The 13,237-nt window shown below is 40.2% G+C and overlaps 1 pseudogene across 1 annotated transcript; it reads right to left on the bottom strand.

Annotated features, from left to right (window-relative positions):
- Positions 1-3,582: 3,582 nt before the first annotated feature.
- On the bottom strand, positions 3,583-12,844 carry LOC101068665 (myosin heavy chain, fast skeletal muscle-like; annotated as a pseudogene). The gene is made up of 37 exons (XR_003888595.1): positions 12,626-12,844; positions 12,349-12,492; positions 12,096-12,252; positions 11,989-12,016; positions 11,800-11,908; positions 11,620-11,712; positions 11,483-11,546; positions 11,270-11,368; positions 11,044-11,147; positions 10,832-10,970; positions 10,470-10,743; positions 10,216-10,386; positions 9,831-10,134; positions 9,671-9,747; positions 9,502-9,589; positions 9,291-9,408; positions 9,084-9,207; positions 8,858-8,994; positions 8,486-8,741; positions 8,157-8,399; positions 7,901-8,077; positions 7,658-7,803; positions 7,472-7,562; positions 6,988-7,377; positions 6,758-6,884; positions 6,558-6,676; positions 6,277-6,473; positions 6,016-6,199; positions 5,746-5,911; positions 5,486-5,610; positions 5,090-5,398; positions 4,808-5,011; positions 4,593-4,718; positions 4,310-4,480; positions 4,123-4,227; positions 3,928-4,023; positions 3,583-3,843 (listed from the first exon to the last, which is right to left on the bottom strand). The product of XR_003888595.1 is annotated as a myosin heavy chain, fast skeletal muscle-like (transcript).
- Positions 12,845-13,237: the final 393 nt, after the last annotated feature.

Here is a 13,237-nt window from a genome sequence, read left to right on the forward strand (position 1 = left end):
TTACACATTCAAATGTCAGTCAGGTCTGTTTTCAAACCTTTAATTGAGTAGTAGGGGTATCTATTATTTTATAGAATTTACCTCCACTGATGCAAAAAGAAAGTCCTTGATAACCTGTTCATCAAAATGCAACAAAACAAGTATTTAAAACAACAGCTTTCCATTGGGAAATTTAGTACAAAATGCTTACAGATAAAGTAAGATAATTTAAAACAACAGAGGATGATTACCAAGATACCAGATAACACATTCATCAGTGTAAAAATACCATGCTATAGAAACAGATGTATACACTCACCCGTCTATGATGCCAACCAGTTAGACTGGAAGTCCAGAGCTGCTGCTTTTATATACAGCCAGTCGTGCCACCTCAGCATGAGTGCTCTCCTCAGTTTGGTCAGGAATGCTAGACACCATGTTGGGTGCTAATGATATGTCCATAGAAAGAAGTGGCAAATTTGTATGTTATAGTTAATGTTTTTTTTTATAGCTTTATTTGAGTAATTATACTACAGTACAACATTATCTAAGAAGTACTAGTTCCCCGATGTTTAACAAAATGAGCACTTAAAATTTGAAAAGACAGCCATACAGTGTAAACATAATCGTAAATATAATTCTAAACACTTTTATTTGTTCATACCAGCATTGTTGCTATGCAATACATATGTAGAATTGTCATAGCATACTGAATATGCTTATGCTGCAATATTATCATTGCTGAAAATCTACAGTCAGTTACAATTGGCAAAATTATCAGATTGATGAATTCTATAATAGGCTTATTAAAACTGAATATGAGGATTATCTGTGAAGTGGCCAGTTAGTGTGCAGCATCGATGCTGGCTTGGGTGATTCAGGTTTTGTTGTTTTAAAATTATTGAAATCAAGATCAGTTTTCATACGTTCTGGCAAGCGTGTGTGTTGTATTCATTTTGATATCACATCTTAAGAGTTTTACATTTGTTGAAGCATTTAAATGCCTGGTATATAGTTACAACCCAGGAAAGATACAGACTAACTTTCCATAAATGCTGGGCAAGTATTAGATATCCTCTTGGAGTGAAATATTAAATTTAAGGGGGATTGCCAGCTCAGATCATTTAACACCAGAGATATATTTTCCCAATAGAAAATACTAACATGAGATATAAATCTGGGGGGTTGGACTGAAATATTTGAAAGACTCACTAAACAAGTGGTTAATTCAGTGGAATTCATTAAAACTGAGATTTAGCTCCAAGAATAAATATCATCTCTAAATTTTACAGCAGCTTAACTCAATATTGGCAATCTTACCATTGGATCACAAGGTCAAAAATAAATACAAATGGGCACCATCCAAGGGAGCAGTGGTTCTTATTTGGCATATGAGATGGATATATTTATAGGACACATTAAGATATGTTGTCAACAAGATTTGTCAGGTTTAAAGAGATTAATGTAATAAATTTAATCTCTTTTGGGTCGCATATATCAAAAGTAACGTGTGGGTTCCCAAGGGAAAGCATTGCAAAGAATTTTAGGTTGACTTGCCTCCAGACGTATTGAATTTCAAAAGAAGTGCTGAGCTGCACACAGCATTAAGCAGGAGTCACAACCAAAACAGGAAAATGATCGACTCGTTCAAATCGTTCTTAACCAAAGGATGATTAAAGTCTGGCAGCATGTGGGAAGCTCTGGTCCTTTCTGACTTGTGCAACATCATCATTGAAATTAGTTTTGAGCCATATATAAGGAATAAAGTCAGAATAAAGTAATGAATGCAAATATTTCCAACCACAAACACATAGATACATGTAGCAGAATCATGATTAATTAATGTCTGGTCTCATCCTTTGGTCTATTTTCAGGTCTATCTGGCTTAAAATACCTAAAACTGTTGATGTGAATTTTTTACATGCTGACTTTGATATATTAATGTCCTACTATCCAAGTACCCTGCATCAAGTCCAGCACCCATTTAAATAACAGGAAGGCAGTGTCTCTGCCAGTTTGCTCTCTGCCTTACACTTAACTGGCTTCCATTTCTCCCAGGGGACAAGCCACAAGTGTTTCTTAGGAACTTATTTTGTTTCCTGTACATTACCCACAAGGAAAGTAGTCCACTAATATCAGTGTGCTGCCAGGCCTCCAGACAGCTTAGAGACTGGTACCCAGTCAGTAGCCAGTCAGTGGGCCAGACTCAGCAAATAGTACCCGGGTGGATGTTCAGACCAGTTACAATTCAAGCTCTAGTGCTCATGTTGATTCTTATAACTTGAGGGTGGCTGATTCAAATCTGTTTTGTTACTGGTCATGGGCTGGTATGTCACTGATCAAGGCACCCGATCCCCATAATTGGTGAATGTGTGCACATATTTTGTTTTTTTTCTCTTCTGTATGTGTGACTTGTGTGAAAGGATTATGTCTATGAAAGGTTTTCACACACAGCAGTTTCAAAAGGATTGCCAAACATCCATGAGCAAATGTCAAATAAGCCTTGACTTTTGTAACATAGTGTTTCTGTATAAGCTTTTGTGTGCTTTTTAATTGGACCAAAAAATAGTAAATACTAAGTGTATTTCAAATATGAGCTAAATCCAATTATTTCAATAATCTTTTTATGCCTATTTCAACATAATATGGGTATGGATACTGTGTGAGATATATAAGATGCTATGAGGGGATCAAGATATTTTATTCAATGACTGCCCACATTTTCAATTACGGCAAAGGCTTGGGCTGCTAGCTTTACCAAAATTAGAAAGACATCTCAAGGACTGGCCTCATGTATCAGTGCACATAAACTGATGTCAGAGCTTTATAGAGTACATCTATGTAGATTAGAAGTGCTTAAACAGTGACTCATCCCAATGCCAGTACTGGTCTGTATTACTGGGTTGCCTAATAGTTTTTCATTACAGCTTTAATGTTACCTGAAGGGGGACTATTATCAGGTTTTTTGGATTATCTATGTAGACATTAAAACATTTAAAATCAACCAACTAAAATTAGTCTTTTTAATGATGAATTTTGAGTTGAACTGGTCAGCTGTTGAGTTGTTCCACATACATGGTGGTGCCATGTGCTTTGAAACGTAAGCAGATCTTAAACTTGACATTTATGGTATAAACACAGTATTCCCAAGAGGGATAAGTGATATACGCTGATTAAAATAGGAAAGGCATCTGCGGGTCAGTGGTCATTTCTCTAGACACATACACTCGAGTAGAGCCTCCAGTAACTCCAGTCTAAAGGTCTAATGTCTCCATGCTAGTTTAATCAACTTTAAAGCCCTTTCAGTCTCTGTTTCTCTATATTTTTCCCCCAAATGTACAGGTCACAACTTGATCAGAAGCAGATATAAGATGTTAATGATTTTTTTTAAAGATGTTAAAATAAAATAGTCAAAGGACATGCGTTAACTTTTGGACATAACTGAAACTATCAGTGTAACCTGGGTGAATTTAGCTTGTTTAAACATATTAGGGCACAAAACAAATGACAACCATTCGAGAAAATTTATGAGATATTTTTATTAATTTCTGATAGAAGGTGGATCATGTTTAATGAATTGTATCTTCTTGCATTTTACTCAGCAGACTCACTTGCCTTTTAAAAAAGAGAAAAGATAATAATCAAGCCTTGTACCCTATGCATGTCGACTAGAACAGAAAAATGTTTGGTTTGTGTTGGCATGAAAATAGTCTGAAATGTGTTAAAACGTACCTTCCCCACATCACGGCTCTTGACTCTCAGCTTGTTGACCTGAGACTCAGCAATGTCAGCACGCTCCTGAGCTTCCTCCATCTCATGCTGAACCTTCCTCAGCCTGGACATGTGAGTGTTGGCCTGCTCCTCCTGTGAGGGGGTGGAAGAGGAAGTCAAGAATGCTATTATATATTCTAAATTAAGGAGATGGTCACAAAAGTGTTGTTGACTCACAGCCTCCTCAGCTTGTCTCTTGTAAGCTTTCACTTTGAGCTGCAGTTTATCCACCAGATCCTGAAGTCTGCTCACATTCTTCTTGTCCTCCTCAGTCTATAGAATTCAATTAATATAAAGAAGATATAAGAAATAAAAGAAGACAGAAACAAGGCACTCACAGACCAGTGACTGTCATTATTCTTTCTACTTTACCTGGTATGTCAGCTCCTTCACTCTCCTCTCATATTTGCGGACACCTTTAACAGCATCAGCTCCACGTCTCTGCTCAGCTTCAACCTCAGCTTCCAGCTCACGTACCTGAAAGATAATTAATATCCTTCATCAGATCTTTCTCCAGGAATGTCCACACATGTGAATTATGTTGAGGGTTTATAGCTACCCTGGACTCCAGTTTCTGGAGCTGCTTCTTGCCACCTTTCATGGCAAGGCTCTCTGCTTCATCCAGGCGGTGCTGCAGGTCCTTGACAGTGACCTCCAGGTTCTTCTTCATCCTCTCCAGATGAGCACTGGTGTCCTGTTCCTTCTTCAGCTCTTCTACCATCATGGCAGCCTGAAATTACAAACATTTCCCTTCTTTATTTAGAGTCCATGATAAGATTAATATTCTCAGAGCATGGAAGCAAATGAGAAATGGACCATCTAAATGATAGATGGGAGCTCACATCAGTGATGGCCTTTTTGGCTTTCTCTTCTGCATTTCTCGCTTCCTGGACGGAATCATCTACCTCACCCTGAACCTGGACAAGGTCAGCTTCCAGCTTCTTCTTGGTGTTCAGAAGACTGGTGTTCTGAATGTTTAAAAAGTAGTCTTAGCAAGATCTTTATAAAGAATAGTTGATATAGTAGCTTCTTGAGAAGAGAATTAATGGAACCCAACCTGAGAGTGAAGCAGACCAACACGCTCGCTGGCATCAACTAACTCCTGTTCAGCCACTTTGCGTCCCCTCTCTGTCTGCTCCAGAGCAGCTCTGAGCTCCTCAATCTCAGCCATCATCAGACCATTTCTACGTTCTACCATGGCAACCTGCTCCTTCATATCTTCTTGTCCTCTCACAGCATCATCGAGGTGCAGTTGGGCATCCTGACAACAAAAACCAAAGGTCAGTTTTCTTCTTGGTTAATATTTTGATCACATTAACAACAGCTGAACCAAACCAACCTTAAGCTGTCCCTGGACATTTCTCAGCTGTTTCTGGGCCTCAGCAGCCTGTCTGTTGGCATGGCTCAGCTGAATCTCCATTTCATTCAGGTCTCCCTCCATCTTCTTCTTGACTCTCAGGGCATCATTTCTGCTCCTGACCTCAGCATCAAGTGTGCTCTGCATGGAGTCGATCACTCTCTGGCTGTTCCTCTTGATCTGCTCCATCTCCTCATCCTTCTCTGCCAATTTCCTGTCAACCTCACCCTTGATCTGATTGAGCTCAAGCTGGACGCGTAGAATCTTGGCCTCTTCATGCTCTAATGTTCCCTAATATAAGGAATAAATATGTTTAGTCATCTTTAAGAGTAGGTCTTGAACACATTTCATGACAACTGGTTTGAATCAGAATTTCACCTCAGCTTCCTCCAGTGCCGCCTGGATCTCAGACTTCTCTGTCTCAACAGTTTTCTTGGACTTCTCCAACTCATGAATACTCTTTCCAGTCTCACCAATTTGTTCAGTCAGGTCAGAGATCTCCTCTATAAAGAAATCAAAAGATAATACAACTATGACTATAAGGCAAATATTTCTGATGTCTGCCTTAAATAAAACAAATACTATAATATTTACTAGTTAAATTAATCATCATCACATTGGAAAGATGCTTCACATACGCTGCAGGTTCTTGTTTTCTCTCTTCATGGTTTCCAGATGATCCAGAGCTTCCTCATAAGAGTTCTTCATCTTGAAGAGTTCAGTGCTGAGAGAACGAGCCTCCTTCTGAGCTCCTTCCAGCTCTGCCTGACCCTCCTCGTACTTCTGCTTCCATTCTGCCAGGACCTGAAGGAATGCCCAGCAAACTCTTGATTTGGTCCATGGTTTTTATGATTTTACATTGGGGTTTTGTATATAATCCTGATCAATCAATGTTTAAATTGTTTTACTTTGTCAAAGTTCCTCTGCTTCTTGTCAAGGTTGGCAGCCAGAGAATTAGCTCTCTCCACATCAATCATGAGGTCTTCCACCTCACCCTGCAGTCTCTGCTTGGTCTTCTCCAGAGAGGCACACTTTGAGTTCACAGCCTCAATGGATTCCTCAGCGTCCTGCAGACGCTGGGCCAGTTTCTTCCTGTAGTGAACAGTAATGTGATTACCTGAAATAAAAGTAGGGAACACTGAATTACATTGAAGGATTAGAAGGTTTACTTGGCTTCCTCCAGCTCTTCAGTACGCTGAATAGCATCCGTCTCGTATTTGGTTCTCCACTGAGCCACCTCACTGTTGGCCTTGGACATTGCTCTCTGCAGTTCAGCCTTGGCTTCCTGCTCCTCCTCGTACTGCTCTCTGAGCAGATCACAGTCATGGCGTGCTGACTGAACACCGTGGGCCAGGGCGTTCTTGGCCTGTTGAGGAGAACAATGCAGTTTGGGAATATCAGAAAAAACATGAAATAAAAATGTAAATTAATTAATTGTTGAAAATCATACCTTGACTTCCTCCTCAACGTGTCTCTTAAGTTCCTCAATCTGTTGAGTAAAAGCTTGTTTGCCTCTGGTCAACTGGGAAACAAGAGCTTCTTTCTCTTCAAGCTGGCGACCAAACTCACCTGGATAATGGAAGGTTCACTTTGCAGTTACGGTAGTTCATATAGTTCAAATAGCACAACTGTACTGGAGAGGTCACTCACCATTCTCTGTCTGCAGTCTGGCCCTTTGTGCATTAATATCATTCAGCTGACGAACATTTTCATCATTTTTGGATTTGAGTTCACTCAACTGATCCTCGAGTGTTCTGCACATTTTCTCCAAGTTCCCCTATAAACACATAGGAAAATTCTGTCGGGCACTTTTCAGCAACTTCAGATGTTACAATTTTCTCAGAATGATGCCAAACATAATTATAGGATCAGTCACTTACCTTTGATTTAGCAACAGCCTCCATGTTGCTGGACAGGTCATCGATCTCCATCTTGTACTCGCTCTTTTCCTTCTCCAGCTTCTGTTTGACACGCTGCAGGTTGTCAATCTGCTCTCCCAACTCTGCAACGCTGTCAGCCTGCTTCTTACGGAGGGCTGCTGCAGTAGCTTCATGCTGCAGGGTAGACTCTTCAAGATCACGACGCAGCTTCTGGAACTCAGCCTCACGCTTCTTGTTCATCTCAATCTGAGCAGCTGTTGCTCCACCAGCTTCTTCAAGCCTCTCACTGATCTCCTCAAGCTCCCGGGAGAGGTCAGCTCTCTGCTTCTCAACCTTGGCCCGAGCAGCTCTCTCAGCCTCGATCTCCTCCTCCAGCTCCTCAATACGAGCCTACAGATTTGATGACAGTCAAAAAGGATTTGAGTGGGAGCTATAGTCATTAATTCAGACATTAACATTTAATTGATAAACATTAAAACTTGACCTGGAGCTCCTTGATCTTTTTCTGAAGTTGAGCACCAAGAGACTGTTCATCCTCAATCTTGCTGAGCAGCTGGCTGATTTCAAAGTCCTTCCTGAAGGAGAACAGTTTCATTTTTATGGTTATTGTTGTCAATGAGGAAAAGCAGTGTGCTAGAAATACCATTATGATTGTAAGACAAACCCTTACTTCTTGATTTTCTCATCAGATTGCTGTTTGTCATTCTCCAGATCCATTATGGACTCCTGGGCCAGTTTCAGGTCTCCCTCCAGTTTTCTCTTGGCTCTCTCAAGGTCCATGCGGAGCTTCTTCTCTTGCTCCAGTGATCCCTCAAGCTTTCAGGTGACATTTAATGTTTATTATTTGAATATTTTTATGTTGAAAACACCCAGTATGCTCTAAAAGAGGTGCATTATTCAGTCATTTTCTTACATCATCCACTTGCTGTTCCAGCTTTGTCTTGGCCTTGGTCAGAGTGTTGACTTTGTCTTCCTCTGCCTGGAGGTCATCCAGTGTTTGCTGGTGGCTCTCCTGGAGAGCTTTCTTCTCCTTGGTTAACTTGGCGATAGACTCATCTTGAGATGCCATCTCCTCTGTCAGGTTTTTCACCTACAGTGATTCATTATTTTAAACTAGTGTTTCCTTTTTCCTAGAAACGGTATAATTTATTGCTTAAAGTAATTGGAACCTTGTTTTCTGTAGCATGTTTCTCCTTCTCCACTTTAGCCAAGGTGAGCTCCAGGTCATCGATGTCTTTCTTTAGCTCAGAGCATTCATCCTCCAGCTTCCTCTTCTTGGCTGTCAGTTCAGCATTGATCTCTTCTTCATCTTCCAGTCTCTCAGTTGTCTCTTTGAGTTTGGCCTCCAGCTGGATCTTACTCTTGATGAGTCCCTCACATCTCTCCTCAGCATCAGAAAGGTTATCAACTTCCTAGTATAGAACAAGTGAGATAATTTAGAGTACAGCTGGTATCAGTTTATTGAGGGTTTCCAGTGCTGTGGTGTGCTGTGACTTACTGCTACGACTTGCAGTTGCAGGTCGTTCTTTTCCTGCAGAAGGGAAACCATTTTCTCCTCCAGTTCTTTCTTCTTGGCCAGGGCAGTAGCCAGGTCAGATTGCATTTTCTCATAATTGTCTTTCATCTGAGCCAGTTCCTTCTCAGTCTCAGCGCTCTTCAGAAGAGGCTTGATCTTAAAGTAGAGTTTCAGCCATGGCCAGTTCTTGACATTCATGAATGAGCGGACATTGTACTGGATGGTGAAGAGCGATTCTCTATAAAATAAACACCAAAATATAACTTCTGTTTCAATATACAAATGCAATTATGTAATATCTTATGTGCTAGTTTGTTATGAATTAAGACCGTGTAAAGTTTCTATTAATCCTACCTCCTCTCCATCATCTTAACAAACTCCTTCCTCATGAGATATCCTCTGCAGAGGGCCTGAGTCATTGTCACCAGCTCAGCCAGTTTCTCATCTCTCATCTCCTCCAGGGTACCCAGCAGACCAGCTTTGAAGAACACCTGTGAATCCAGTGAAATGAAACCAGTCTTCAGCACACATGGAAACAAAACGACTCTTTCTATTCTTGCTGCTGTATTCTAAACTGCACCTTAGTGTGTCCAAACTTGTACTGGGTGTGATCCACATCAATGGAGCCCAGAAGCTTCTCTGAAGCTTTCTTGTTGTCAATAAACTGTCCCTCGGGAATGACACTGGCATTCAATACTTTGTATCTACAAGAGAATGCAGGTACGACAGTTCAGTCATCAAATTACAGATAATATAATATGTTCAACTGATTCTACTAAGATATCACCTCTGCTTGAAGTCACCATAGAGAATTCTGCTGGGGAATCCCTTCCTGCAGATTCTGATGCCTTCCAGGACACCATTACACCTCAGCTGGTGGATGACCAAGAAGTTCTCCATCAGACCTAATGGGAGAAATCCATGGAGTTATTCGGAATCAATTTTACATAATAATTTAAATAATAGAGTAACATACAAAAGCTGCGCTGGCTTCTTACCTGGGGTCTTGGACTCATTGGGAATCAAGCAGCGGACAAAATGAGGATGAGTGCTTTTTAAATTTGTCATCAGCTTGGCCAAGTTCTCCTGTGGATCAACACAAAAAGATTAATTTTCTGGCAGACTAGGAGTTATCATTATTTAATCACAAATTCTGAAAAAACATACTCTAAAGAGAGCAGACACAGTCTGGAAGGAACCACCCTTCTTTTTTCCTGCCTTCTTTCCACCACCAGCAGCAGCATCTGCATATCAAAACATTCTTTAGCTTTCATTATCATGATCAAATGTGAAGAGTTATTTCATATACAATTATGAACATTCCTACCATCAGCACCATGTGTAGCATACAGCATGGACAAGAGTTTGTTGGAAGATTTTTGGTAGAGCTGAACAACTGAGTCATTCAGGGGGTCCTTGTTCTTATCCAGCCAGCCACTGATGTTATAGTCCACAGTGCCAGCATAATGGACCAGGGCGAAGTGAGCTTCAGCCTTGCCCTTTCCAGGCTTTGGCTTCTCAAAGGCCTTGGTCTTGCCAAGATGCTGATCATGCAGCTTGTTCTTGAATGTTGTGTCAGAGGCCTTGGGGAACATGCACTCCTCTTCCAGGATGGAGAAGATGCCCATTGGCTGTGAAGAATTTATTTCATGAGAATTTCTATATACAGAATTGGTATATACAGACATCACAATATCAGAGTGATCTTTTACCTTCTCAATAAGCTCAATGCAGGCAGCCAAATCCATACCAAAGTCAATAAATTCCCATTGAATGCCTTCCTTCTTGTACTCCTCTTGCTCCAGGACAAACATGTGGTGGTTGAAAAACTGTTGCAGTTTCTCATTGGTGAAGTTGATGCAAAGCTGCTCCAAGCTGTTGAACTGTCATTTTATGGAAGGACTGTTGTTAATTGCCCTATAAAAAAGGCTGAAGATCATGTGTCCAAATACAACTGATAACTCACATCGAAGATCTCAAATCCAGCGATATCCAACACTCCAATGAAGAATGACCTTGACTGCTTTGTGTCCAGCATCTCATTGATACGGACGACCATCCACAAGAACATCTTCTCATAGATAGACTTACACAGAGCACTGACAGCATTGTTGACCTGACAATAGGGACGTTGAGTATATGTCAGCCACTATAATGCTTTAACGTGCATCTAGCTCTTCAATGATATGATAGCATATCAGCTGAGTTCAGGCCCAATAAGTAGGCAATTTTATCAGCCACTGGGTGGAAACACATCCAATACATATTCACCTTCCATTATATAAAACAATTGTTAAGTATAAGAATTTGCATTATTGTAGTCATTACCCTCAGTGCCATCAGGTTCAGCCTGCTCCTCACGCTGCTTCTGCTTGAACTTCATGGTACCATGATGCATCACAGCTCCAGTCAGCTTGTAGATGTTTATCTTTTCATCAGCAGTGAAGCCCAGGATGTCAATAGCAGTCTGAGTCACACAGGAAATACATTTATAGATTCTTTATGGAGGAACAAAAACACCAAAAAAAGTGTTTCCTTACATCTGTAGCAATGAACTCCTCCACATCATCAATGCTTTTGACAGTGATCTCACCCTGACTGATCATTGGGTAGTCATAGGGGTTAGTTGTGATGAGGAGAGCCTCTGAAAGATAGGCAATTACATTATATATCAATTATATATATCATTTAATTTTAGCTTTTCCTATTATTTTGTTGTTGAGCTAAAAATATCTAAAAGGATCTTAAAAGGATCTAAAACTGTACCCAGCAGTTCAGGCTTATGTCCGGTCATCAGCTGATAGAAGATATGGTAGCTCCTCTCAGCAGACAACTGGAAGGTGACACGTGACTTCTCCAGCAGATCTAAAAGGAGAGGAAAAACATTTATGTCATACATGTTATATTATTGTGTAATTGTCTACACTTACAATCATGATATGACATTATAGGCCAGATGAATATTGAGATGACACATACATGTTTCAATATCAGCTGAAGACAGCTTGCCAGAAGTCCCAAAGTGGATTCTGATGAATTTACCCTAAACAGTCACACCATTTATGTAATTTTTGGTAGTCCAATAGCAAAGAAATATTGGTACTTTCATCACTTACAAAGCGTGAGGAGTTGTCATTTCTCACAGTCTTGGCATTACCATAGGCCTCCAGCAGAGGGTTGGCTGCAACGATTTGGTCCTCAAGAGAACCCTGGAAAAGAAAAGAGTTTTGACATTAGTTAATAAACCAAATTGGCTTCTCTCTAATGATCACATTTTAATAAACAAACCACAATACCTGCATTTTGCCAGGTGTTGCCTCTTTCTTAGCTCCAATAGCTGCAATTGTTGCAAAGTACTGGATGACACGTTTGGTGTTCACAGTCTTTCCGGCACCAGATTCTCCACTGGGTAGAACAGAAAGGATTGGAAGATTCATCCTAATATTCACAACTATAGATTTTTACAAAGAATATTTTGTACTTACGTAATCAGGATCGACTGGTTCTCACGATCTAAAAGAAAAACGATTGTTTTAGGTATCCATTTGAATTGAATTTTTCTCAACTCCTCTCATTTCAGCTTGAATCTTACCAGTGAGCATGGACTGATAGCCATTATCAGAGATGGAGAAGATGTGTGGTGGAGCCTCAATCCTCTTCTTTCCTCTGTATGCTGCAACACATTGAGCATCATACACAGGAAGCCACTTGTAGGGGTTCACCACGACGCAGAACAACCCAGAGTAGGTCTATAGAAAGCAAAAAGCAATACTTAAATGGCTGCCTGTTCTAAACAGATGAAAGAAAGTTTTTTTCTTAGTAGTCAAATTTAAGCAAAGACATACGTAGATCATCCATGATGCAAAACGCTCTTTGAGGTTAAACAGCACAGATGGCTCATTCAGATGGGTCATCATGGCCATGTCCTCCATTTTGTCAAACTTTGGAGGGTTCCTGGCGTGGATGTCATCCTCTTTCACAGTGACAGTCTAAATATACAACAAAAATGTAACAAGTTCATAAATATTATTCGAATGTTAGTTTCTAGATTACTTAACATGATACCCTACTATACACTGTCTAATATGGCTATGTATTCAATGAAAAAAGTAATTGGTTTACCTTTCCACCATCAGTTTCCACTGTGGCTTTGCCACCTTCTCTCTTAATGAGTTTCCCCTTTACATACATCTCATCAGTATCAATCACAAAGAAGGCTGTCTTTGCGTCAAAAGGGGCAGTTTGTGCCGCGATCCTCTCCTTTTCTGGCTTGCGGAGATAAATGGCGGCAGCGCCATACTGCTCCATCTCTGCATCTGTGCTCATCGTGGCACCTTAGTGACTAAACAGATGGAAACAAAAGATTTAGATAAATATGTGTTTGTGTGTGTGTGTGTGTACATGTAGTGACTTTACCTCTGCGTCTAGATGAGAATCAGTTGTAGAATCTCTTGTGAAGCCACAAGATGCTATGAAAAAAATCATGAAATCTAAGTAAAATAACTGATATCTAATTTTTATTTTCTGGCCTGAATTCATATCATTACAGACATCTGATATCTGGGAGTGTAGCCAATCCAAATGTCTTTCGCGTCAAATCTTTCACCCTAATTAATCCTTCAATTCAATTTTGTTTCAATTTCCCATCATAACCAATGAAATAACAGGAAGGTGTGAGGAAACACAACTGTCATTATGTGTGCTTTTGGTGGAAATTCTTTCATCCCAAAGAAC

Source organism: Takifugu rubripes, chromosome 5 (genome assembly GCF_901000725.2).
Source record: "Takifugu rubripes chromosome 5, fTakRub1.2, whole genome shotgun sequence".
Lineage (NCBI taxonomy): Eukaryota > Metazoa > Chordata > Actinopteri > Tetraodontiformes > Tetraodontidae > Takifugu > Takifugu rubripes.